Below are 25398 nucleotides of genomic sequence, written 5' to 3'. Positions count from 1 at the left end.
GCTCTGTATCTAGAGTGGCCAAATTATAAACCCACTTCAAAGCAGAATTCACTTGGTCCTGCATGTTTAAGATGAAACTTTGTGAAAAAGTCTATGCTTTTGTGTGTGTTCATTGACTCCTAATGATAAAAACTACTCCTCCCTGGATCTTTGTGAAAAAATTTGTTAGAATAAAACCTACACTGTGGCTTCTTTCTCTCAAACAGAGATTTCTTCATGAATCATTTTCAATTCAAAGTCATGAGACTCTTGATTGTATTTCAGGAAATCAATACCTTATAGAAAATAAAAACAATCTCTTAGGAGAGTCTTAAATTTTAAAAAAAAAGAGCTGGGTTGTGACTCAGTGATAGAGCACTGCCCTAGCATATGTGAGCCCTGGGTTAGATCCTCAGCAGCACATAAAAATAAATAAATAAATAAAAATAAAGTTATTAGGTCCAACTATAACTAAAAAATAAATATTTTTAAAGCATAATTTCTTTCAATGTAAGATTTTGAAATAGAGTTAGTGATTGTGAAAATCAGCCAGCTTTGTGTACTACCTCTATGCAATTGACCATTATCAATTCCTAATATGTCTGTAATTCTACTACTCCATCATTTATACTACTCAGAAGGTTGAGGCAAGAGGATCACAAGTTCCAGTATAGACTCAGTAATTTAATGAGGCCACAAGCAACTTAGTGTGACTCTCTCTTAAAAGATAAAAACAGCAGAGGATGAAACCCAGAGTAAAGGTATTTCAGATTCATTCCCAAGTACCAAGAAGAAGAAAAAAAACTATTTAATGTCAATTTTTCTTTTCTATTAATTTATTCTGCTAGCATTATTTTTTATCATGTGCTATGCTATGTATTTCTTCCCATGATTATCAATATTGTTAGCAAAAGTTGTATAAAGACTTTTAGAGAGTTCTAATTTTGTTTTATGCAAATTTAACCAAAGGAAATTACAGCTAATTGTTTTGCTAGGCTCTGTGTGTGTGTGTGTGTGTGTGTGTGTGTGTGTAAAAACAATGAAACTTCCTCAAAAATGAAAAGATTTCCTTTTTTGTACATCTACTTTTATTTATTTTTTTTAAGAGAGAGTGAGAGAGAGAGGGGGACAGAGAGAGAGAATTTTAACATTTATTTATTTTTTCTTAGTTTTCGGCGGACACAACATCTTCGTTTGTATGTGGTGCTGAGGATCGAACTCGGGCCACACGCATGCTAGGTGAGCGTGTCACCGCTTGAGCCACATCCCCAGCCCTGTACATCTACTTTTTAACATATAAAATCTCCCAAGGTCTAGAAACTTTGGGCAGTGGCATATGTAGTCATGCCTCATTGTTTTTTTTTTTTTTTCTTTTTTCCCCTTGATGGTGTGGGTGATTGAAACAAGGGATTCACACATGGTCAACAAGGCCTCTAACCCTCACCTCCATCTCAATTTTTTTTGAGACAGGAACTTGCTTATTTGCTGTGGCTGACCTTGAACTTGTTTCCCCCTTCCCTCAGACTCTAAGTCCTTGGGACTACAAAATTGAGCCACTACACCTAGCTTCCTGCCTTTCTTTATCATGGAGCCTAATACTCCAGTTGTTCTCAAGTTTCAAACAAATCAACAAGGTGAGGGAGAGGATGAAAAGCTGATTTAGATTTTAAGTCTTTAAAGTGAGGGTGATCACATGGCATGTTTCTCTATATCTGAACCACAAAAACACTCTAACTCCTCTTTTATCCTCTACTCCTATTTCATATCATGGACAATTAAACTGAGGAGAAACAATAAAAACAGGCCTAATCCTACTGTTCAGGAAGACCTAGCACCTAAACCCCTCTAAATCCAAATTTCCTTAATCTAAAGCCTACTGAATTTCAGGGAACAGGAAAATTTAAAAGTTCATGTCCATCCTAATGAAGGCATTACTTCCCTTAAAGCTCAGCCCATAAGAAACTTAGTGAGACTCTCTCTTAAAAGAAAAAAAAACAGCGGAGGATGTTACCCAGTGTTAAGGTGTCCCAAGTTCATTCCCAAGTACCAAAAAAAAAAATAGTTTAATGTCAGTTTTTCTTTTTTATTAATTTATTCTGCTAGCATTATTTTTTATCATGTGCTATGCTATTTATTTCTTCCTATGATTATCAATTTTGAAAGCATAAGTTGTATAAAGAATTTTAGAGAGTTTGAATTTTATTTTATGCAAATTTAACCAAAGGAAAGTACATTATGACAATTCTAATTATTTGGCTAGGCAGTGTGTGTTTGTGTGTGTGTGTGTGTGTGTGTGTGTGTGTGTGTGTATGTGTGTGTAAAAAAAATGAAACTTCCTCAAAAATGAAAAGATGCCTTTTGTACAACTACTTTTGTAAAATATAAAATCTCCTAAGGACTGGAAATTTTGTGCAATGGTATATGTAGCCATGTCTCATTTTTTTTTTCTTCCCCTTGGTGTTGATGGTGATTGAAACAAGGGCTTCACACATGGTCAACAAGGCCTATACCCCTTACCTCCATAGAATTTTGTTTTTTTTTTTTTTGAGACAGGGACTTGCTCATTTACTCTGGCTTATTTTGAACTTGTTTCCCTCCTCCCTCAGACTCTATGTCCTTGGGACTACAGGACTGGGCCACTACACCTAGCTTCCTGCCTTTCTTTATTGTGGAGCCTAATCCTCCAGTTATTCTCAAGTTTCAAAAAAATCAACAAGAAGAGGGAGAGGATGAAAAGCTGATTTAGACTTTAAGTCTTTAGAAGTGAGGGTGATTACATGGAATGTTCTCTCTATATCTGTACCACAAAAACACTCCTCTTTGATCCTCTACTCCTATTCCATGCCTTGGACAATTAAACTGGTGAGAAACACAAGACAAACAGGTCTAATCCTACTGTTCAGGAAGACCTAGCACCTAAGCCCTCTAAATCCAAATCCCCTTAATCTAAAGCCTACTGGGTTTCAGGGAACAGGAAAACTTAAAAGTTTATGTCAATCCTAATGAATACATTTACTTCCCTTGAAGCTCAGCCCAGTGTATACTAATTTATTTTCATTTTCTTGCTACAGGATATTGCTGTGTTGTTCAGGGTGGCTTCAAAAGTCCTGGGCTCAAGCAAGGCTTCTGAGTCTGAGCCTCCTGTGTAGCTTGGTCTACTGGTACACATCATAGCACACTGCTGATGACAGTTGGCTAAAGCAACCTGAGCAAACTGACATTTGCCATGTGACCGCACTGTCTTGATGGGTAAAAGGTGCAATTTTTGCAGTCCTGGGGGAGAAATAAATAATGTCCATATGCTTCCGCCATTTTGAATGCTTTATTCACTCATATCACTCAATACAATTTTACTCTATAGGTTCTTAATCAAGGAACTGAGAATCCTTAATGTTAGGCACTGCAATAAACATAATCAATTCACAGTAAACAATTTTAGATTAATTCTAAGAACTGAAAACACACTTAATCATGACAGGCTCATGAAAGACACTCCCTGTGCATGCTAAGCTGAAGTGTCAAATCAAACATCTCAAGCCTTGGGCTCTAAGTCCAGCAGATGCACACTTACTCTGACTGTGGAGGTCAGATCAGGAACCAAGGCAAGCTTCTCCCAGGGTGGAACTGATGTCTGGCTGAGGAGGCAGTCATAGGAAAAAGTTTTTCTCACTAGAGTTAAGAGGCTGCTGTAGAGTCAAGAGCTGTGAGAACAATGCTGTGAGGATCAGGCAGAAGAGAAGAGTTGGGATGTCAGTCTAGGTCCTCATCAAGCTCTCAGGCTTGTGTGCATCAGTTTCAGCTGGCAGAATATCTGTTTATTTGACCTATTATTTATACTAAGTTTTGGGGCTTCTTACCATCCTTTCAATCCCTATCAACCGCCACCGGGTTTTTCAGTGACATCATTTGCTCTGGGGTTAAACATCTGGTCTGGTTATTGCCACCCTGATTTTCTTGCTTTTTGCTCTGATCAGGATGAGGGTAACATGAAAGAGACTCGACTCTGAGCTTGTCAGAGTAGGGAGAAGTGACTAGTTTGGTTTGAGGGCCATACTAGAGGGCTCTGTATGTAGGCATGCCTGGTGAGACTGCAGGTTTCAAATTGGAGGGTTAAAATGGAGTTGCTTAGGCTAAGGCCTAAGGCCATACTTATACCCACAACTGGACAGAGCCCACCAGGGCAGGAATCTGTAACTGCCTGGACATGTCTGACCTAAAGATTATGTCTTGGATTCCTTGGTGGTCAACTCAGAAGGCCCAAAACTAGAGATTTTATTTGGTCTCCTTTCCTAGTTAATGTAACTGGAGACCTTTCAAAAGACACTTATTGATGCTGGTTCTCTCCAGAGCTCAAGAAGCTCACATTCAGTTATGAAGAAACACCAGCAATCGGCCAGCCAACTACACATTTTGCTAGCACACTACCCTCATATCTCCAGAGATGCCCTTGGGTTCAGCCCATAGCTCTGAGCTGGGTAATTGTCTCCTTCTTGCCCCAGATCCACCTATACATCTTCTCACCCCGACTCACCCTCTTAAAATCAATAGACAAATAGTGAATAAAAGAATGGCTTTAATCATCATAAAAAATTCAATCAGATTAGAAACTATGAGAATTCTCAGTCCATCTAAAAGAAGAGTTTTTTATCAAATTAATTACACAAAGAAGGAATATTTAAAGTTTAAGACCAGTCTCAGCAATTTAGAGACATCTTTCTTTTTTTGTTTGATTGTTTGTTTGTTGTTGTTTTGTTTTTCTTTTTTTTGTGCATGTGTTTGTGTTCATGTGTGTGCATTTTCTTCTTCTGGTTTAGGAAAACAATTTTTTTCAGTAAGGATCATCTCAGTGGGTTAAGGGAGTTCATGTACAGGTTAATCTGGCCATGAGCTCTGTAAGTGTGGCAGTATATCTTGGTTCTTTACTCATTTGGATACATTAAATGACCAAAAAAACCTACATCTAAATCCTCAAGTTCAACATTACTCTCTCCATATTTAAGAATGTCTGCCAGTATTGAGCACTTTTTTTTTTTTTTAAATCTATAGACCCTAATTCAGCCCGACTCTTTGGTCTAGACACTCCAATCAACTCTACCATTTTAACAGTGGAATTGCAAACATTTTTTGTTTGTTTTTGTTTTTTTGGATGATGAATGAACCCAGGGGTATTTAATACTGAGTTAATCTCCAGGTCCTCTTAAAGTTTCAATTTTGAGACAAGGTCTCACTAAGTTGAATAAAGCCTCACAAAGTTGCTGAGGATGATCTTGAACATGGGAATCTCCTGTCTCAGTCTCTAGAGCTGCTGGGATTATAGGCATAAACCACTATGCCAAACCACATTGTTTCTTTAAAGTGACATTTTTTTCAGACACTTGGTGGCCCTTTGGATATGTATACCCTTGATTGTTGGCAGTTTCTTTGTGTTTTAAAAGTTAGCACAAAGATTTGAACCTCTAGATTTGTAAGATTTTGTAGGGTTATGTGCATCAAGACAATAGTGACCTTTTTCACAGATCACCTTGGACAAGTTATAGGAAGAGGAGTGATTCATTTTTCAGGTGATTATATTTTCACTTGATGTAAAAAGCTTCAGGGGACATATCTAATTTCATTAAGAAGGAATTTCAACATTTTTAAAAATGTATTTATTAATTTATTTTTGCGGTAGCATTGGGAAGTGAACCCAGGGCCTCATACAGGCCAGGCAAGAACTCTACTACTAATCTACAATCAAAGCCCTTCTTTGTGAGTTACTAAGATCTTTTTATGTACATTTCATCTGTGGCTTTGAACTCAAACATAGTAGCCTCTGATGTGCCTCAGCACACCCTACCTTTTCACTCGCCTGCAGTGGATATTCATATTGCTGCTATCCTCTGTCACTACACATAATTGTCCCTATGCACCTGTGGGAAAATTTATCTAGGGAAGGTGCCCATCAACATAACTGTTCCCTCAAAAGAATATTACCGGAATTTTGCTGAGCACTGCCAGATTGTTTTTTAGGTGAACATTGCATTTACTTTCCAACAATAGTGTTGTGTATTACTGCATGCACACATTCCCCACAAACACTTGGAGTGACCCTGTATTCTGACATTTGCTGGGGCTTTGGGATTGATGGCCTCCTGGTCCACTTTTTTTCTAATTTCTTAAATTTACTCTTTATGAGTCTGTTGCTGTGTGTTTTTGAGAGATATTATCTGATGTTCAGTCTTAAATATGTCTTTGCTTTTTGAACAGATTTTGAGCTATCTTTATTCCTTATGCTTAAACTGAGGGTTTTCGGTTTCTGTTCCTAAAGGCAAAAGGAACACAACTGTGCCTATCTTTAAGTCTTTTACAATTTCTTTTATTTTTAACAACTGCAAAAGAATGGATTTAGGTTTCATTCATAAAATATACATTTTCTCCATAAAAAGTATTAAAATCTTTCTGCTTTCAGGATGTTCTTATCAGGTTAGTTTTACATTTTGATTTGAGCAAAAATATGGGTAAAGAAAATCCCTTTCAAATTTTTATTTTGATATTTTACAGTTTTCCTTTCATATAAGAGTTTCAATCAAAAAATAAATTTTCTAAACAGACATTTTTACATTTTCTATATATATATTAATTACATTAGTACAGGGATCCAGAAACCAGAGGCAGAAGTTTTGCCTTCTAAGACCTCCTCTTTTGGGTGGGTATTAAATCATATCTGAGTGACATTAGTCTGAAAGGGATCAGTTTCTGGGAGAGGCTGTGCTGGGCAGGGGTAGCTGTGTGAATGCATTAGAAACTGGACATTTCTAGGCCCTTCCTTAAGTAGATGCAGAATAAAAATACTATTCAAGGAGACACACTTCCCATCTAAGAAACTCCTGCCACACATTCTTTTCTATACTTGGATAGATTCGTTTGAGGTCAACAGCTGGGGCTCCTTTGCATTTCTCCCCCTGAATACCTTCCATACCTCTGCCCACCAAAGCAAGAGGAGCCCTTTACTAAGGCTCTGATATCAAGTCGAAAGCACAGCTCAGAATCAGAGCTTTGTCCCCCACCCCTTGCAGCACCCCTCCATCCTCTATTCTCTCTTCATTCTGCCTACTGTTGAGCAAGTGAACCAAATATTTAGGAGAACCTTTAAAAACAGTATCAACTGCCTATTAGAAAGTAAAAAAAAGAGACATGGTAAGAGAGAAATCTTATATTTGTCTGAGAGAAGAGAATAAATAGAATCTCTCAGTTTGAACGCTCAGTACTCCTGGGACTCAGTGATCATGGGCCAGGGGTAAGATCAGCATGTTTCTGGGCAGCCTGTCTCCAGGACTACATGAATGTGACCAAGAGAAGCTGCCAGGGTAGGCGACTTCATGGTTGCTTTGCAGCATGGCACTCTCCTGAAGCTGAATTTGAGTTCTTGTGTGTCATGGGCATACGGTTCCAGGGAGGCAGGCAGGAGGAACTAGGCATGTTTCTTAGTATCTGGGCTCCAGGCAACTGACTACGTCAAGGGCAGGCCCAATGTAGTGGCCCCCATGGCCTAGATATAAGTTCCCAGTAGAAATGTAGGCTGTGCCACCAGGGTTCTTCCTAGCTTAGGATAGAAGGGGAGTAGCCATGGCCTAGAATCTTCTGAGCTCAGTGTCAAAAGTAACTGGGATCTCAGTGTCATCTCTGCAGGATCCAGAGCCTGCTTCACACAGGAGTAAATGGTCCATGATGATTTTGGCCTCTAGAGCAGGAGAAACAGTGTTAGGGCTGAGAGAAGTGGCAAAGGATTTGAGTGGATGCTAAGCATTCAGATGCTTATATATGGCTCTCTTGCACAGTCTTAACGTAGAGTTCATTATGTTGGATGATGATGGTACTCTTGGAGGCAAGTTGCTTCAGAAGGCTGGGTCTGATGAACTTCAGTAGAAAAGCAATCATTTTCACTCGACTATCCTGTATATCTAAGAAGAACAAATGAAAAAAGCAAAACAAAAAAGGAAAGAAATCATCTTGAATGCACTTATAATAAATCAAAATGGTATCAGTTATTAATTAGATTAAGGTTAAAATATTTTACAAAGGCTTACTTATTATGAAATGTCAGTCTCTCTGTTTTCTTTACATATGTGATATTCTATGTCACATAGCATTTCTTCAGGGCATGAACCTTTTTCTTCTACAAAGGCTTAATTCATTATTTCAAATCAAACCACAGGCTATGCTGTAGCTGAGAATGAAATTTAGGACCTCTTGGGGAGGAATGTTTGAAAGAAGATGGAGATCAATTCTCCAGTCTTCACTGGAATTCTCAGCTGCCTGTTGTGTTTCTGTACAGATGAATTTCTATATCAAAAGGACTAAGCAGAAGAGAGAGGTGGTGGGAGGGAAGGAAAGGGAGGGAAGGAAAGCTATAGCTTAAATATCAAATAACTAAATTCATTTCAGATTTGAATTCTTGTCTCAACTTATAACAGATTTAAGTGTCATTTAAATTTTCCAAGCCACAGGTGGTGGTGATTGATTAACCTCAGAGTGAGAACCAAATTGTTAATTTCAAAAAGCAGATTGTAGATATTAAGAAATCATAGAGGTCAGTCAGGCACAGTTGTCTCATACACCTGTAATCTTAGCTACTAGAGAAGCTAACACGAAAAGAGTGAAAGTTTGAGGCCTGGCTGAGTAACTGAAGGAGATCCTGTCTCAGAATGATAACAAAGGCTGGGGATGTATCTCTGTTCTAAAGTGATTCAGCTTCAATTCCCAGTACTGAAAAAGATAAATGAAAATGTAAACAAAGTGACAGTTCCTGAGACATAATACGACTAATAACTCTTTTAAAATTATATTTATTCTTACGTCATTGGTACTATCATGCTAAAAACATAACCCCAATGAAGGACAAATGCATGACTGTGGCCCTTTAAACATCTCTCAAATGTAAGAGAATTTTTCACGTTCTTGTACCAGATCCACTTTATATTTATTTATTTATTTTTTTGAGAAAGGCTCTTACTAAATTTCTCAGGTTGTCCTAAAACTTGAAATTCTTCCATCTCAGTCTCCTGAGTGGATGGGATTACATGCATGGCACACTGTTGCCTTGCTATCGGATTCACTTTAAAATTGTCAGAAGTACATATATTTACCATCTTATAGGACTACAGTCTACAGGGATTAATTATCCTTTTACTTTCAATGTCATAAACTCTGCATTAGTATTAACTTAAGCATATACAGAGTGCTTACCTTTTGCCAGGTGTTATGAAAATAGCTATAAGTATGTCATATTCCTTCTCAAATGTGGAATTTTTTTTATAAAAAAGCATTACTTTAATGTAGAATAGGAATTATTAGGGACTCGGAAGGCGTCAAGAGAAGTAGAATAAGAGTGGATGGATGTGACATTACCACTCCATATGTATATATGGAATTATTACATTAATCCCTCCCCAATATGTACTTTTTAATATGTGCCAATAAGTAAATCAATTTTAAAGGCATTACATAAGCAAAGATGAATAAAATCCATTATTCCCTCTCCTTTAGGAGCAGGCACAGAATTCTACAACCCTAGAGCACCACCTAGAAAGAGAACAGGGTTAGGGAATAATTCCCCAGCTTGAAAAGCCTTCAGGAGACCAGATCCCAATCTAGTTTACTGGGGCTGATGAGCAGAATTCTTAAAAGCACAGAAATGACTTTCACATGGATAGGATTAAAGACTTCTGTCTAAGCACCTATCTGGTCTTGGCAGCCCCAAGCTGCTGCAGATGAGGTTCTTGTCCCAGTAGATTAGGAGATACAAAAGAACAGAAGGGAAGAAAAACCTAATGGATGCCATATGTGTCCCCAGAGGCTTTCCCACAGCCTGCTCCTGCTTTCTTGGTCTCTGAAACACATTTCTGTTTCTGATCCATTGTTCTGTGCTGCTGTCCCCACTCAGGAGCCAAGCAGATTCACACAATCCTGGGTTGGGTTGGAAAGGCACAGGGTGGAGTGGTGCCCAGATCTTGAGCCTGGAATATGCCTTGGCACAGGGACAGTTTCCTTTCTGTGCCTTTTCTTTCTAGACATTTAAGAAGTTTTGCAAATTCAACAAACATTATTTGTTCTATAATAATAATAATAATTATATATATATAATATTTGTCTTAATTAGTTTTATGGATTGTGAGGGAATATTTCTCAATGACATTCTATCTCCTCTTCAAATAGAGAAAAAAATAAGTCATCATTTCATGAATTTATTCAGTTAATTATTAAGTAGGGGAGCAAAACCCTCAGTGAATGGGGCAACAGAAGATCCTTTTTTGTCCATATGCCTCTAGGTTCTGACCTGACTTTTGCCTTCCTATTCCCTGTTACCAGCACTAGCTTTTTCCTTGGGCCTGGCTACAATCCTATCCCTATCTTTCAGAATCCCTTAAATGAGTTCACACCACACCTATCATTGAAAATACATAATTTGTTATGGAAAATTGAGATTTCCTCATTCATCTTGTTTTATTTTTTAGAGTGAAAAACTAGAAGGCCATTATGAAAGGCAGAGGTTGGAACATGACAAAAGAGACCCTTTCAAGAATGAAAAAACTTACTTCCATGCTGAGGATCCAAGGTGACTGCATCCCTGCTCTATGTATGCCCTGTCCAGTCACCTTCCATTGCCACTGTGGAGCTCTGGACTGTTCTGACGCTGAATGCCCTTAACTGTCCATGCCCCACCAAATAGAGAACAAGGACTTTGCCCCTTTAAGCAGAAAATAGCTTGGAGATGTCATTGCCCACTTTCCATAGAAATGGAGGCTATAAATTGACAATGGGAAAATGTAACAGGGGATCATTTGATGCTTTCACTATATCCCTTGGGGCTTTGAAACTTACATTTTTTTTTTCTCCAACCTTTTTCTCCCTGATCTTATTCCTAGTCTTTTTCCTATCCTTTTTTTCCCTGATCTTCAACTTCCTGATCTTTTCTCCCTAATCTCATTTTCTCTGAATCACCTCTATAAAAGCTCCCTGATCCTGCTAATGGGCAGAACCACAGCCTTTGGGAAAGGAGACCCCTGTGTTTCTCCTTTGCTAGCAAAGCAATAAACTTTCTTTTCCATTTTTATCAATGAATAAAGGGACTTAATTTTGATTTTACAATTGAATGCATTTGGATAAATAGACTCTACTCTTTTCCTGCCATTAGATGTGAAAAGACAAAGACTCTTGATCTCCCATTCCTATTTACTGTTCTAGGTTTATTATAAGGTGTTTTAAAAAATAGAGAAAGATATCTAAAGCCAAAGATAAAGTAGGAGATAGTGATAAATCATAAAGGGCATCTTTTAATCACTAAAGGCAACTGAAATTAAAATGATGTTGCGCAGACATAAGTTTTCATTGCCTAAAATAAAACTTTATTTTCCAATGCCATCAAAACCCCCAAGTATATCCAAAATATTGAAAGGGAAGATGTTGGAACACCAGGGTACCAATGACAATTGTTTCTAACGGATCCAAAACAGAAAGCGAGAGCTCAGAGTTTTGTTTATACTACCCTGCCTAATGGCACATAGAAATCACAGCTCTTCATACCTCATGAAGCAAAGATCTTCTCTTCCCTTTTTTATAATGGCGGGTGGTGTGCTGCAGCTGCAAACACCAGGATCTGATTTGTGAAAAGAAAATACAAAAGGCTTTGCCCTGTAGGCCCAGGTCATGTTGGCTGTGGTTTTTAACCTATTAGCACTGTGTGGTGTGGTTCCTTTCTGTGGGCTTCACCCGAGGGCTGGTTAAAACTGAACTTCCACCTACTGAATCAGAATCTCTTTTTAAAGTATAGGCTAGCGATTCCTTTTTGCATTAGAGTTTGAGGTGCACTTTGCAAATTGGGTCCTGGGAGTTTGGAAACTGTCTGAGGAAAAATAAATATATGGAGAGTTCAACAGCTCAGATTGCTACATCCAAATGGATGACAATAGACAAACAGTTACACTTTTATGTGCCCCTCCTTCCCCAGGCACCTCTGGGCAGGGAGATGGGCAGCAGTGGAGGTGGCCTGGACATTTAGCTCTGAGTCAGTAGGGCACATCTTTTTTTTGATTATTGCTGCCAGTTTCATAGGGCAGAGAGGCTGTAGGCAGATGTGGGGCCGAGAGAAATGTTCAGGGCTATGGAGGGTGTGAGAGGGAGATGCTAGAGTAGTTGGAGGCTTATCTCAGCTCTGTTTGTCTGCAGATGTGCTGGGCTTTGGCTAGGGCTCAAAGCTGGCTCTGATTCCTTCTAACTCTTGGGCACAGACAGTGTGTTTTGTTCTCTTTTTTCTATTTTTTTTAAACTTTCTCTGAAGGTCTCTTGACATCTCTTTATCTTTAGACCTTCTTCTTTGTTGGGGCCCCATCCTAGGTCTGGATAATGGGCTGGAAACTGGAATTGTAACATATCTTGGAGTAGTGCAGCCTGGCTAAATCTGCATATGTATATTCCTGCCTTTTGTTCTATAAATTGCAACACTAGTGTAGGATGAGAGAAGGAAGACTAGCTGCCTTCTCAGTTTGGGTCAAACTACAATTAAATTTATTTTTTTCTTTTTATGTTGTTTTTTCTTATTTCAGTTGCAAAAGCCAAATCCACTTCATCTGAACACCAGCAAGGCCTCTGCCCTGGGGTGCCAGGAACTGGGAGGTTGAGACAGAAGAATCACAAATTCAGGACCAATATGAAGTGAGATTCCATCTCAAAAGCAAAAACAAAATAATGATAACTGAAGACAAAACCACAAAAGTTTAGAAAAATAAACTCTATTCAGTTATAATTTAGCAACTTGCCATCAAAGACAATACAAACTCCCACTGTAAGAATTGTTGTGGAAAATCCACATTTACAAGACCAGAATTCTCATCCTGGCTGGACACTAGAAACATTCAAAAGAATTGATGGTATCTTGGCCCTGACCCACCAAAAATTGGTCTGAAGAGGCCAATATACAATTAGGGTTGAAAAAACCTGCCGTATACTCCATCTGTTGATTGCAGTAGAATTTCTAGGGGCAAAAATTTGTCCTGGACAGTTTTGCAAAGCACTGCATGTGCAACTTGTTCTTCCAGGGCTGCTTTTCTTCCTTCCTTCCTTTCTTTCTTCTTTCTTTTTTTTTTTTTGCCGTACTGGTGTTCAAATCCAGGGCCTCGTGGATGCTAGGATCCCTCTACCACTGAGCCACATCCCCAGTGCCCAGGGCTGCTTCTGACCAGCTTCTCACTGAGAGATGACAGGAAGTTCATTTGCTTACCTTAATCTCTCCATCCACTTCTACTTTCAACACCACCTGCTGAAACTCCCCATTGTAATGTCAGCTCTTTTTTCTTTTCTTTTTTTTAAAGAGAGAGAGAGAGAGAGAGAAAGAGAGAGAATTTTTTAAATATTTATTTTTCAGTGTTCAATGGACACAATATCTTTATTTTATTTTTTATGTGGTGCTGAGGATCGAACCCAGTGCCCTGTGCATGTCAGGTGAGCATGATACTGCTTGAGCCACATACCCAGCCCCCCTTTTTTAAATTAATACCTTTTAGTTTTACATGGGCACAGTATCTTTATTTTGTTTATTTATTTTTATGTGGTGCTGAGGATCAAACCCACTGTTTTTAAAATTTTCTTCCTTTTATGGCTCTATATCCTTGTGAGTTGGGGAAAAACAGCACATTCTATTTTATGAAACTGTCTTTTTATTTTTGCATTAAAAACAACCTTCCTTTCTTTTGTTGACAATCAGAATTATCTTTGATCATATTTAATCAATTTCTCAGTTTACCAGGGATACATGTAGTGAAGTAAACCTCAGAGATGAATGTTTAGAATTATGTTATGACGCTAGAAGCAGTTGATAAGAGACACTTGGAAGAAATTCACGACAATGTGATCATCTTGTATAAATGATTCTTTCCTCCCCTATTTCACGTAAGAATGTCAATAGATGTAGTTAGCAATCTGTTAAATAGACTACCTTGTCGAACCCAAGACTGAGAACTGTTTTTTAGTCATTTTTACAGAACTTTGTACATAAACTGCCTTGCATTTGAGATGGGTTCATCAAATATTTAATTGAATTACTCATATTAATCAAACTGTAGATGAAGAGACACCCAAACCCTAAATTAACTATAAACCCTAAATGGCATCCAGGTTCTTAAAGCTATCCAAAAATAGAGTAACATGAGTGTATTATCAAAAGGTAAATTTAACTTCCACAAAATCTGCCCTTAGGGTGAGCACCATACATGACATCCTAGGGGACTTTCTCCAGGAGACTTCCCCATTCCTGCATCATTGGTCAAAGTAGAAGGACAGCAAGTTTGGATAAGTTTAGTATGTTGTGTACCACAGACCTGAATGAGAGACCCATGTAAGAAAACTTTACCTAAATAGACCTGGGGAAGAAAAGCAATGGCTTTCGTAAATTTAGAACTTCTTAGTAAACAGGTGCTATATTGAGTTCTTTATAAATAGCAAGCCTCACTATTTCCCACCACTTGGAGATGAAGAAAGTTGAGAAAACTGAGGGGTAGAACATTAAGTAACTTCGACAAGGTCTCCCAGCTCAGGAGTAGCAGTGTTGGGATTTGAACTCAGGCTGTCTGGCTCCAAACTCATTATCTCTCCACTATGCTACCTCTCCAAATGTATTATTAAACTTTTTTTTTCTTATGTAATAAATTAAGACTTTTTCTATTTTTTTTCCACTGCCACCTAGAACTCATTTGTCTTGTATTCCATTCCTAGCTCATTGGACAAACTTATTCATAAAACCCATTCTTAAAAACTACACTCTGTTGACAAGACTCCTAAAGAACATGAAATTAATCAAGAATCAATAAATAGATGGATTCAAGCTGAAGTGTGGTTGAATACAAGAAAACCCTTGGACAATGGTTCTTTCCAAGAGTGCATGAGGCTCAATATTCATAGAAGCTCAATTCACGATAGCTAAGACATGAAACCAACCTAGATGCCCTTCCACAGAAGAATGAGTTGAGCTTTGTACATAAACTGCCTTGCATTTGAGATGGGTTCATCAAATATTAAATTGAATTACTCATATTAATCAAACTGTAGATGAAGAGACACCCAAACCCTAAATTAACTATAAACCCTAAATGGCATCCAGGTTCTTAAAGCTATCCAAAAATAGAGTATAATGATTTAATTTCATTTTGCTACATATGAATTTCCAGTTTTCCCAGAACCATTTGTTGAAGAGACTATCTTTTCTCCACAAATGTTTTTGGTGACTGTGTCTAGTATGAAATAACTGTGCTCATGTGGGTTTGTTTCTGTGTCTTCTATTCTGTACCATTGGCCTACATGTCTGTTATGGTGCCAATACCATGCTGTTTTTGTTACTATGGATTTGTAGTATAGTTTAAGGTCTAATATTGTGATGCCTCCTGCTTCACTCTTCTTGCTAAGAATTGCTTTGGCTCTTCTGGGTCCCTTATATTTCCAAATAAATTTCATGATTGCTTTTTCTACTTCTATGAAGAATTTCATTGGGATTTTAATAGGAATTGCATTAAATCTGTATAACACTTATGGTAGTATAGTCATTTTGACTATACTAGTTCTGCCTATTCAAAAATGGGAGATCTTTCCTTCTTCTAAGGTCTTCTTCAATTTCTTTCTTTAGAGTTATATAGTTTTCACTGAAGAGGTCTTTCACCTATTTAGTTGGATTGATTCCCAAATATTTTTTTGTGAGTCTATTGCAAATGGGGTAGTTTTCCTAATTTCTCCTTGAGTGGATTCATCACTAATATATTATGGGTGTTAATTTTTTATCCTCTTACATTGCTGAATTCATTTATGAGTTCTACAGATTTTCTGGTGGAATTTTTTGTGTCTTCTAAATATAGAATCATGTCATTGGTAAATAGGGATAGTGAGTTCTCCTTTTCCTATTCATATCTCTTTAATTTCTTTCATCTAATTGCTCTGGCTAGTTTCCTGGACTATGTTGAAGAGAAGTGATAAAAAAAAGGCATTCTTGTATTGTTCTAGTTTTATTTTTAAACATTTTTTAAAGTTGTAGTTGGACACAATATCTTTTTTTATTTATTTATTTTTATATGGTGTTGAGGATTGAACCCAGTGCCTAACATGTGCAAGACGAGTGCTCTACCACTTAGCCACAATCCCAGCCCCTTGTTCTGGTTTTTTAGAGAAAATGTTTTCAATTTTTTTCCATTTAGAATGATGCAGGTCTTGGGTTTAGCATATATAGCTTTTACAAAGTTGAAGTATGTTCCTACTGTTCCTAGTTTTTCTAGTGTTTTGAAAATGAAGACGTACTGTATTTTGTCAAATGCTTTGTCTGAATCTATTGAAATGATCATATGATTCTTGTCTTTAAGTCTGTTGATGTGATGAATTACATTTATTGATATCTGTTTTTTTTTAAAGAGAGAGTGAAAGAGGAGAGAGAGTGAGAGAGAGAGAGAATTTTTAATATTAATTTTTTAGTTCTCGGCGGACATAACGTCTCATTTATTGATATCTGTATGTTAAACCAACCTCGAATCCCTGAGGTAAACTCCACTTGATTGTGATGCACTATCTCTTTAATGTTTTTGTATGCAATTTGCCAGAATTTTACTGAGAATTTTTGCATCTATATCCATCAGGGATATTGGACAGAAGTTTTCTTTCCTCCATGTGCCTTTGTCTGGTTTTGGTATAGGGTGATATTAGCCTCATCTAAAATGAGTTTGGAGGGGTTTTTCTTTTTCTGTTTCATGGAATAACTTGAGGAGTATTGGTATTAATTCTTTTTTGAAGATCTTGTAGAACTCAGTTGAGAATCCATCTGGTCCTGGGATTTTCTTGGTTGGTAGGCTTTTGATGGCATATTCTATTTCACTGCTTGAAACTGATATGTTTAAATTGGATATGTCCTCCTGATTCAATTTGAATAGGTCATATGTCTCCAGAAATTTGTTGATGTCTTTAAATTTTTATTTTATTTTCTATTTCTATTAGACCCTGAACCTACTAGAAGAAAAAGTAGGTAGAACTCTTCACCTTGTTGACTTAGAAACTGACTTCCTTAACAAGACTTCTAAAGTGTTAAGAAGTAAAATCAAGAATTAATAAATGTGATGGATTCAAACTAAAAAAAACTTCCTCTTGGCAAAGGAAACAATCAATAACATGAAGAGAAAGCCCACAGAATTAAAGAAAATCTTTACCACATGCACCTCGGATAGAACATAAATCACCAGGATATATAAAGAATTCAAAAAGCTTAACATCAAAAAAAAAAAAAAACCCACACACAAAAAACCTAATCAACAAATGGGCTAAGAAATGGAACCAGATGATTCACAGAAGAAAAAAAACAATCGATCAAAAAATATAAGAAAAAGAGTTCACTATCAGTAGCAGTTAGAGAAATGCAAATCAAAACTAAGATTTCATCTCACTCCAGTCAGAATGACAATTATTAAGAATAAAAGCAATAATGAATAATGGTGAGGATGTAGGGGAAAATGTACACTCATACATTGCTGGTGGGAATGCAAATTGGTGGAACCATAATGCAAGGCAGTATGGAGATTTCTCAGAAAACTTAAAATGAAACCACCATTTAACCCATCTATTCTACTCCTCATTATATATCCAAAATACTTAAAATCAGTATGCTACAATAATACAGCCACATCAATGTTTATAACAGCTCAATTCACAATAGCCAAACTGAGGAACCAACCTAGATGTCCTTCAAGAGATGAATGGATAAAGAAAATTTGGTATATATACACAGTAGAATATTACTGAGACTTAAAGAAGAATAAAATTATGGCATTTGCCAGTAAATGGGTGGCTCTGTAGACTATCATGCTAAGGGAAATAAGCCAGTTTAAAAAAAAAAAAGCCAAATGTTTTCTCTGATATGTGGATGCTAATTCACAATAAGGGGGTGGGGGCTAGGGAAGAACAGATGTAATTGAGGTTAGACAGAGGATAGTGAAGGGAGAAGAGGGAATATGGGAGTAGAAATGGTAGTAGAATGAATTAGACATTATTGCCTTGTGTGCATATACAATTACATTACCAGTGTGATTCTATATTGTGTACAACGAGAAGAGGGAGGAGTTCTCCCTTAATGTATGATGTGTCAAAATGTGTTCTACTGTCAAGTATAGCTAATTAGAACAAAGAAAGTAAAAACGGATAAATGAATAAAGAAAATGTGGTATATATACACAATGTAATATTACTCAGCCACAAAGAATGAAATTATGGCATTTGACAGTAAATGGATGGCTCTGTAGAATGCTAACGGAAATAAACCAATTCCAAAAACCAAATGCCAAATGTTGTCTCTGATATGTGGGTGCTGACTCACAATAAGTGGGAGAATGAGGGAAGGGCTGGAAGTTTATTGCACTGGACAGGGAAGAATGGGGGAAAGAGAGGAGGGATGGGAATGGGAAAGATAGTAGAATTAATTAGACATACCTTTCGTATGTTCTTATATGAACACATGACCAGTGTAACTCTACATTATGTACAATCATAGAATGAGTTGTTATACTTCACATATGTATAATATGTCAAAATACATTCTACTGTCATGTATAACTAAAAAGAACAAATAAAAAATAAAAAGATCAAAAAAATTTTAAAAAGTGCATGTGGCAACACATGACTGACTTAATTCCAATGCAAATTCCTTGAGGCAGAGACCATCTCTACTTTGTACTTTGGTATCTGCAGTTGGCAAGTGGGTGGCACACAGTAGTATCAATATTTTGTGAAGAATAAACAAGATGCCATGAATATCCAGATGCCATGGCACATGTATGTAATCCCAATGGCTCAGAAGGCTGAGGCAGGAGGAATGTGAGTTCAAAGCCAGCCTCAGCAATTTAGCAGGGCTCTAAGTAACTCAGTGAGAAAAGGCTAGGGAGGTGATTCAATTGTTAAGCACCCCTGGGTTCAATTCCTGGTACCAAAAAAAGAATTAAACAAATGAATAAATTAGGAAGTGGTTATATCAGCCATTTCTCATGTTTGCCAACTTTAATGAAGAGTGAGTTTTCTTCACCATTTAGTTATTCCAAATGTAAACTTATAGAATAAAAATTTTCCTCATTTCAAAGGATGGTGGTTACTATAACAGCCCTTAATCAGAAGCCTGTCTTAGTGATTGCAACTGAACTTATTCACACATTTTTCAACCTTATTGGAACATAGAGTGTTTATAGAGTGACAGGAGGCACTGTTTAATCTGAAGATTATGCTGAGTCACCTGAGTTATGCTGCGGGGAGATTGATGGTACCGGAAAATTAAATACAGCACATTTTCAAGTTAGTGTAGGAATTGTGATAGGTTGGTATCAATAAATAATTAGAGGATGACATTTCATTTTATGGGTTTGTGTCAGCAACAAATTATAAAATGTCAACACTTTCTTATTTGGTATTGTAAAACACCAGATGTCAGATTAATAGTTACATAAAGATTTTATTCATTTTCCAAAAATATCTTAGACTTGAGTCATAAATAATAGACAATACACTTATTTTGTACAACTCAGTCCTTTTTAATAACAAAGAAATTGATTATTTCTTTGATAATTCCATAATTCAAATTCCACTGTAAGTAGCTGAATTGGATACATTCTGTGATATATTTGTTAGAAATATTTGCATTTCACATACAGCAGTGCACAGCGCCAGATCATTTGAGCACTCATATCTGGCCCCAAGATCTAGATAATGTCAGAAACACATGGTAATCAGAGACCCAATACTTCTTATTTAATATATTATATGACTATAGAATTTAATTCAAATATGACTGGATGATCTCTACCGTTTTATTAACTTTTTTTGTGTAATTTTCCAAATGTTCTCATTTGGTTTATTTTATTTGATTTTAGCCTGACACGGTTGGATGGGTCTCTTTATAATTGGGTATCATAGGTAAAAATAATCCAGGTGGTCTAGGACATATTTTAGAGTTACCTGTGCTCTAAATGGACAGGTGAATGGACAGAAGGGGTCCTTCTCAGCATGAGCTGTCACATTCCTTCTTTCTTTTCTCTTCCTAACACCTTTTTTTTTTTCCAACAGAGGGATATGGTGACCCAGTCGAGTAAGGGCTTACAGATAGGAACAATAAAAACTAGCAGAGTTTGAGGGCTGGTGTTATGCTCAGTGGCAGAGGGCTTCCCTCGCACATGTGGAACACAGGGTTCAATCCTCAGCACCACACAGGAAATATATAAATACAATAAATATACTGTGTCCATGTATAACTAAAAATATATTTTTAAAAGCTATCAGAGTTTGATTTCAGTAGTTAATGACTAAAGGTATAGCTTTTACAATGTGCTTTTAGTTTATCTATGTAAAATGCTATATAGGTTAACTGAACATCATTTTCAAAAAGAGAAAAAAGGAAAAAAGGGCTAGTTTAAAACCATCCTAATGACTCCATGTGACAAACTTACCTTCATTTTTGTCTTACTGTGATTGATTTAGACTTCATCAGTATTTCTTTTCAATGAAACTTGAAGTTCCAAGTCTTCTACAGACAATAAATTCTATTCAGATAATAAGTATCTTGGGATGTGCTTGGTCATTTTAAAAATTCTAAAATATCCTTATATACATGTTCTTTGTCCAAAGAATGAAGTAGGGTTGAAGATGCAACTCAGTGGAAGAGTGTTTCCTAGCATGTGCCAGACCATAATTCAATCCTCAGTATGGCAACAAATAAAATAAGGTAGATTTGATGGATAAATACAGCTTTTTAAAAATCATTCTATGGGCCTGAGGATATAGGTCAGTTGGTAGACTGCCTGCTTCACTTGCACAAGGCCCTGCGTTCAATCCCTAGCACCACCAAAAAAAAAAAAAAAGTAAAACTTGCTATGAATGTAAACATCATCAATTAAAACAAAAGGCAGGGCTGGGCTGGGGTTATGTCTCAGATATACAGCACTTTCTTAGAAGGTGTGAGGAACTGGGTTTGATTCTTAGCACCACATATAAGATAAAATAAAGTTTCATCACTGTGAACATCTAGTGCATTTGGGTCCCTGGGTAAGGGTCGCGAAATCACCGGGACACAGGGGATGAAGAGCCAAGGCAGCAATTGCAACTGCATGCTGAGGTTTATTTGCAAGTTTCTTTTATATTCTTTTTCTAACAAAGCAAGCAATTCTTCAGTAACATTTCATCTACATTTGCCCAAATATCATGTCTCAGCAGGTACACAGAGCTAAATTCAGATTGTTCCTGTTCATTTGATAAGTACCCTCCCAAAGTTCTTTGTAGACATTATCAAATCCCCGAATGTACTATTCCCAGGTCCAGTATGCAGGAAGCTTCTTCCTCTAGGCCAAACCATGCAGAAGCTTGTGTCTTGCGATAAGGGGAAGAGAAATTTTCCTCCTCCTAGCGAGGTGTGCCTCAGCTGGCCTAAATCACAGTTACAGCTTCTTGCAAAGTGTCAGGCTGAGGGAGCTAAACTCTGAACACTTAAACCCCAACACATCACCAACTAAAAAAATACATTAAGTTTTTTTTAAAAAGGAATTTGCTTACAAAATTATATTCTACACAATTTTTAAAAGGATACAATAAACATCCTTGGTAAGCATCTACCAGGTAACTCTTCCAGACCATTGCAGACCTGGCCCTGTAAGAATCTGTAAGTTAATAATTCAATCAGTTGCCATTATTGAGTCAATAAATACTCAGTAAATGTGTATGTGCACAGAGCTTTGATATGTTGTAAGAGAGACAAATATGAGTGATAATTTAAAAATTTTTAAAGTTATAGATGGATAGCATACATTTATTTTTATGTTGTGCTGAGGATCAAACCCAGTGTTTCACACAGGCTAGGCAAGTTTTCTGCCACTGAGCTCCAGCCCCAGCCTGAGTAATAAATTTTTGACTGTCAAGGAACTTAATCTTAATAGTAGCTGAGAGCCAAGATAAACAACCAAAATTACCCTAAAGGCAAAATGACACAGGAAAAGCACAAAACAGATGCAATGGGAGACACAGGAAGAAGAAAATGACAGTTGACAAGACACAATCACAAAATAAGAGGACCATAATGAGACGACAACCCATTCACTCTTGGCACTGGGATTTCAGCACCACACTCAAACCAAGGGGAGGAGCTCAGAGCACCTCAGCTAAGAGCTAAGTTCTGTCTTCAACTTAAATCACCTGCCACCTTCATCCTCAAGCTCTTGAAGAGTTTTAGGGGTAAATTAATTGAGATAAGCCATACACTTGCTAATTTCAGGTATCGTGAGTTTATAAGGAAATATTTTATGTATTGTAATTTAATGGATGCATTTTATTTCTCATCATTTCAGTCAATATGCCTAATAGTATGTCCACTGTACTTTAAGGAGCTGGCCAAGGACAAACAGACAGTTGTGATGTATGGAAGACTAGCATTGGAGCAATACAGCCTGGCCAACAATTTGGGGAAAACAGAAAAATAAACGTTTTCTTTCTAGGGACTCCATCTCAGTTAAGTTGTTTTGGTACCCAGGGGACCAAGAGAAAGAAGCAGCAACAATGACAGACAGTAGCTATGGCTGTTGATAAGCCATGAATCTCATCCAGAGTACATGTAGACATGCAGCAGGGACCAGTGTTACTAGCACACTCTTTGTTCTCTCCCCTGTTTACCCAAGTGTTTTCAATGAGATAAATCTTTTTTCTGCTCAATTTCAGACACTGCAGCAAAATTCCTCTATCCTTGGAGCGCAATTGCATGTTCAGAAGAAAGATGCAGCTGGGTGTGGTGTAATCGCAGCAGCTCAGGGGTCTGAGGCAGGAGGATTGCAAGTTCAAAGCCAGCCTCAGCAAAAGTGAGGTGCTAAGCAATTCAGTGAGACATTGTTTCTAAATAAAATACACTAGGGCTGGAAATAGGCCACGTGCCCCTGAGTTCAGTCTCTGGTCCCCCCTCCAAAAGGAAAATGCAAATGGAATTGACAATTACCAAAATCATTAAAGCCAATGGGTCAAGATGACTAATGTTCTCTTACATAGAAGCAGCAGCAGGGATTAGCAAATCAGTATATCAAGAAATCAACTGTGTTAAAAGAAAAGAGAATCTCCTTTTGTCTCATTTCATGCTTGCATTATTGCTCATTCTATTTTCCTTAATAGGCTCAAGAACTCTCTTATCATTTTTTCAATTGTGTTTGCATTCTGTGGCAGAATGTCAGGACTAAAATCACTTTCTTCCTTTTTTTAATTTATTTTTAGTTGTTTATAGACCTTTGTTTTATTTATTTATATGTGCTACTGAAAACTGAACTCAGTACCTCACACATGCCAGAGAAGTTGACTACCAGTGATCCCCAGCCCCAGCCCCTGAGATCATTTTATTATATGTGTAATACTAAGTAGAATGTCAACTGTATCAAGTTATTAAAGGGGAAGTTTTCTGTTTTAAAGTACAAAGTTAAATTTAACAAAACATACACAAAGCACCAGATAAGCATTGGGAATTCAGGACCCTTCAGAGTTTTCCCCACTTCTCAAGCACTAACAATTTATTCTCCTTAGCAAGCAGGCTGATCTCTTCCCCAAGCTAGTAAGAAAGAGGTATATTTCATCTGTAGGTAATTCATTTGCAACAAAGTTAGCTCACTCGTTTCTATTGCAGCTTAACTTGCCACTAACATAGACACAGACATACCATTCTTTACAAGTGTTGCTTCCTTGGAAGGCTCTTAGACAATTGAATTGTTTCCTTCATGAATTACATTATAATTTCATCAATGAGTTCAATGATTATTTTTGAAATGACCACAATTGGGGATTTTTATTTTTAAATTTTATCTATCTATTTATTTATTTGCAATGCTGAGAATTTAACCTAGGGCCTTGCACTTGCTTGCTAGGCAAGCACTGTATCACTGAGCTATACTCACAGCCCTATTTTTAAAATTTTTGACTTTTAAAATGCTCTTGCATTCCTCAGAAAATTTGGAATGGGAACTAGCATTTGGCCCTGCTATCCCACTCCATGCTATATACCCAAAGGACTAAAAATCAGCATTGTACAATGACACAGCCACATTAATGTTTATAGCAGCTCAGTTTATAACAGTTAGGCTATGGAACCAACCTATCATTCAACAGATGAATGGATAAAAAAAATGTAGTATACATACACAATGGAATATTCTCAGAAGAATGAAATTATGGTAAATGGATGGCTCTGTAGACTATCATGCTAAGTAAAATAAAGCCAGTTGTAAAAAACCCAAAGTCAAATGTTCTCTCTAATCTGCAGATGTAACAATGGGAGCAGCTATGAAAGTTCAGTGGATTATACAAAGGAGAATGAAAGGAAGGGAGGATAAAAAAGGATAGAAAAGACAATAGAATGAATTGGACATGACTTTCCTAGGTACATAAATGAATACATGACCAGTGAAACTCCATATTATGTATAACCCACAAAAATGGGATTCTGATTAGTATAAGATGTACTCCATGTTAGTAAAATACGTCAAAATACATCTACTATCATGTATACCTAAAAGAAGATGTTTTAAAAAGAGAAGAAAAAATTAAAAAGTAAAATGCTATTGCATTAAGTTGCATACTTATTTAGAGGTGATTATATATGTGTATACAATTTTCTGGTACAATTTTTTTATGTACTAAGAAGTACATTAAAAAAAAGCTGGGCACCATGGCATCTGCCTGTAATCTCAGCAAGTTGAGAGACTGAGGCAAGAGGATTATAAGTTTGAGGCCAGCCTTAGCACCTTGATAAGACCCTGTTTCAAAACAAAACATTTTTAAGAAGGGGCTAAGAATGAAGCTTAGTGGTAAAGCACCCCTGGGTTCAATTCCCAATACTGGGTTGGGGGCACAGAAATAAAAGAAATATTCAAAACAAAAAAAAATGTAAATAATAATATTTTTTTCCTTCAACAGCCCAAAATCTAATTATAGAAAGCTGGACATTCATACTTTAAGCAGTTGATAAACAAGGCAGAATGAATAATTGAGTGTAGACAATTTACCACACTCACTTAATGGCTTAAAAAAGCATGAATGTATTCTCTTAAAGCTCAGGAGGTTAAGGCTGGGGTTGTCACTCAACAGTAGAGCGCTCACCTAGCATTTCCAAGGCCGTGGGTTCAATCCTCAGCACCACAAAAAATAAATAAATAAATAAATAAAATAAAAAGGTATTGTGTCCAACTACAACTAAAAAATAAATATTAAAAAAAAGTTAAGGAGGTTAGACTGTGAGCTGTCAGGCCTGGTCCATATGCTGTGTGCAACACCAGTTCTCCTGTCCCACTAAGAATGCCCAGATTAGGCCAAGTGGGTCTGAAAGCCATCAAGAAAAGCTCATCCAGTGTCCTGTGTAGCTCTAAGGCACCA

The sequence above is a fragment of the Ictidomys tridecemlineatus genome, chromosome 1, assembly GCF_052094955.1.
Source record: "Ictidomys tridecemlineatus isolate mIctTri1 chromosome 1, mIctTri1.hap1, whole genome shotgun sequence".
NCBI classification, from domain to species: Eukaryota; Metazoa; Chordata; class Mammalia; order Rodentia; family Sciuridae; genus Ictidomys; species Ictidomys tridecemlineatus.
Note: the sequence above shows the minus strand (reverse complement) of the source record.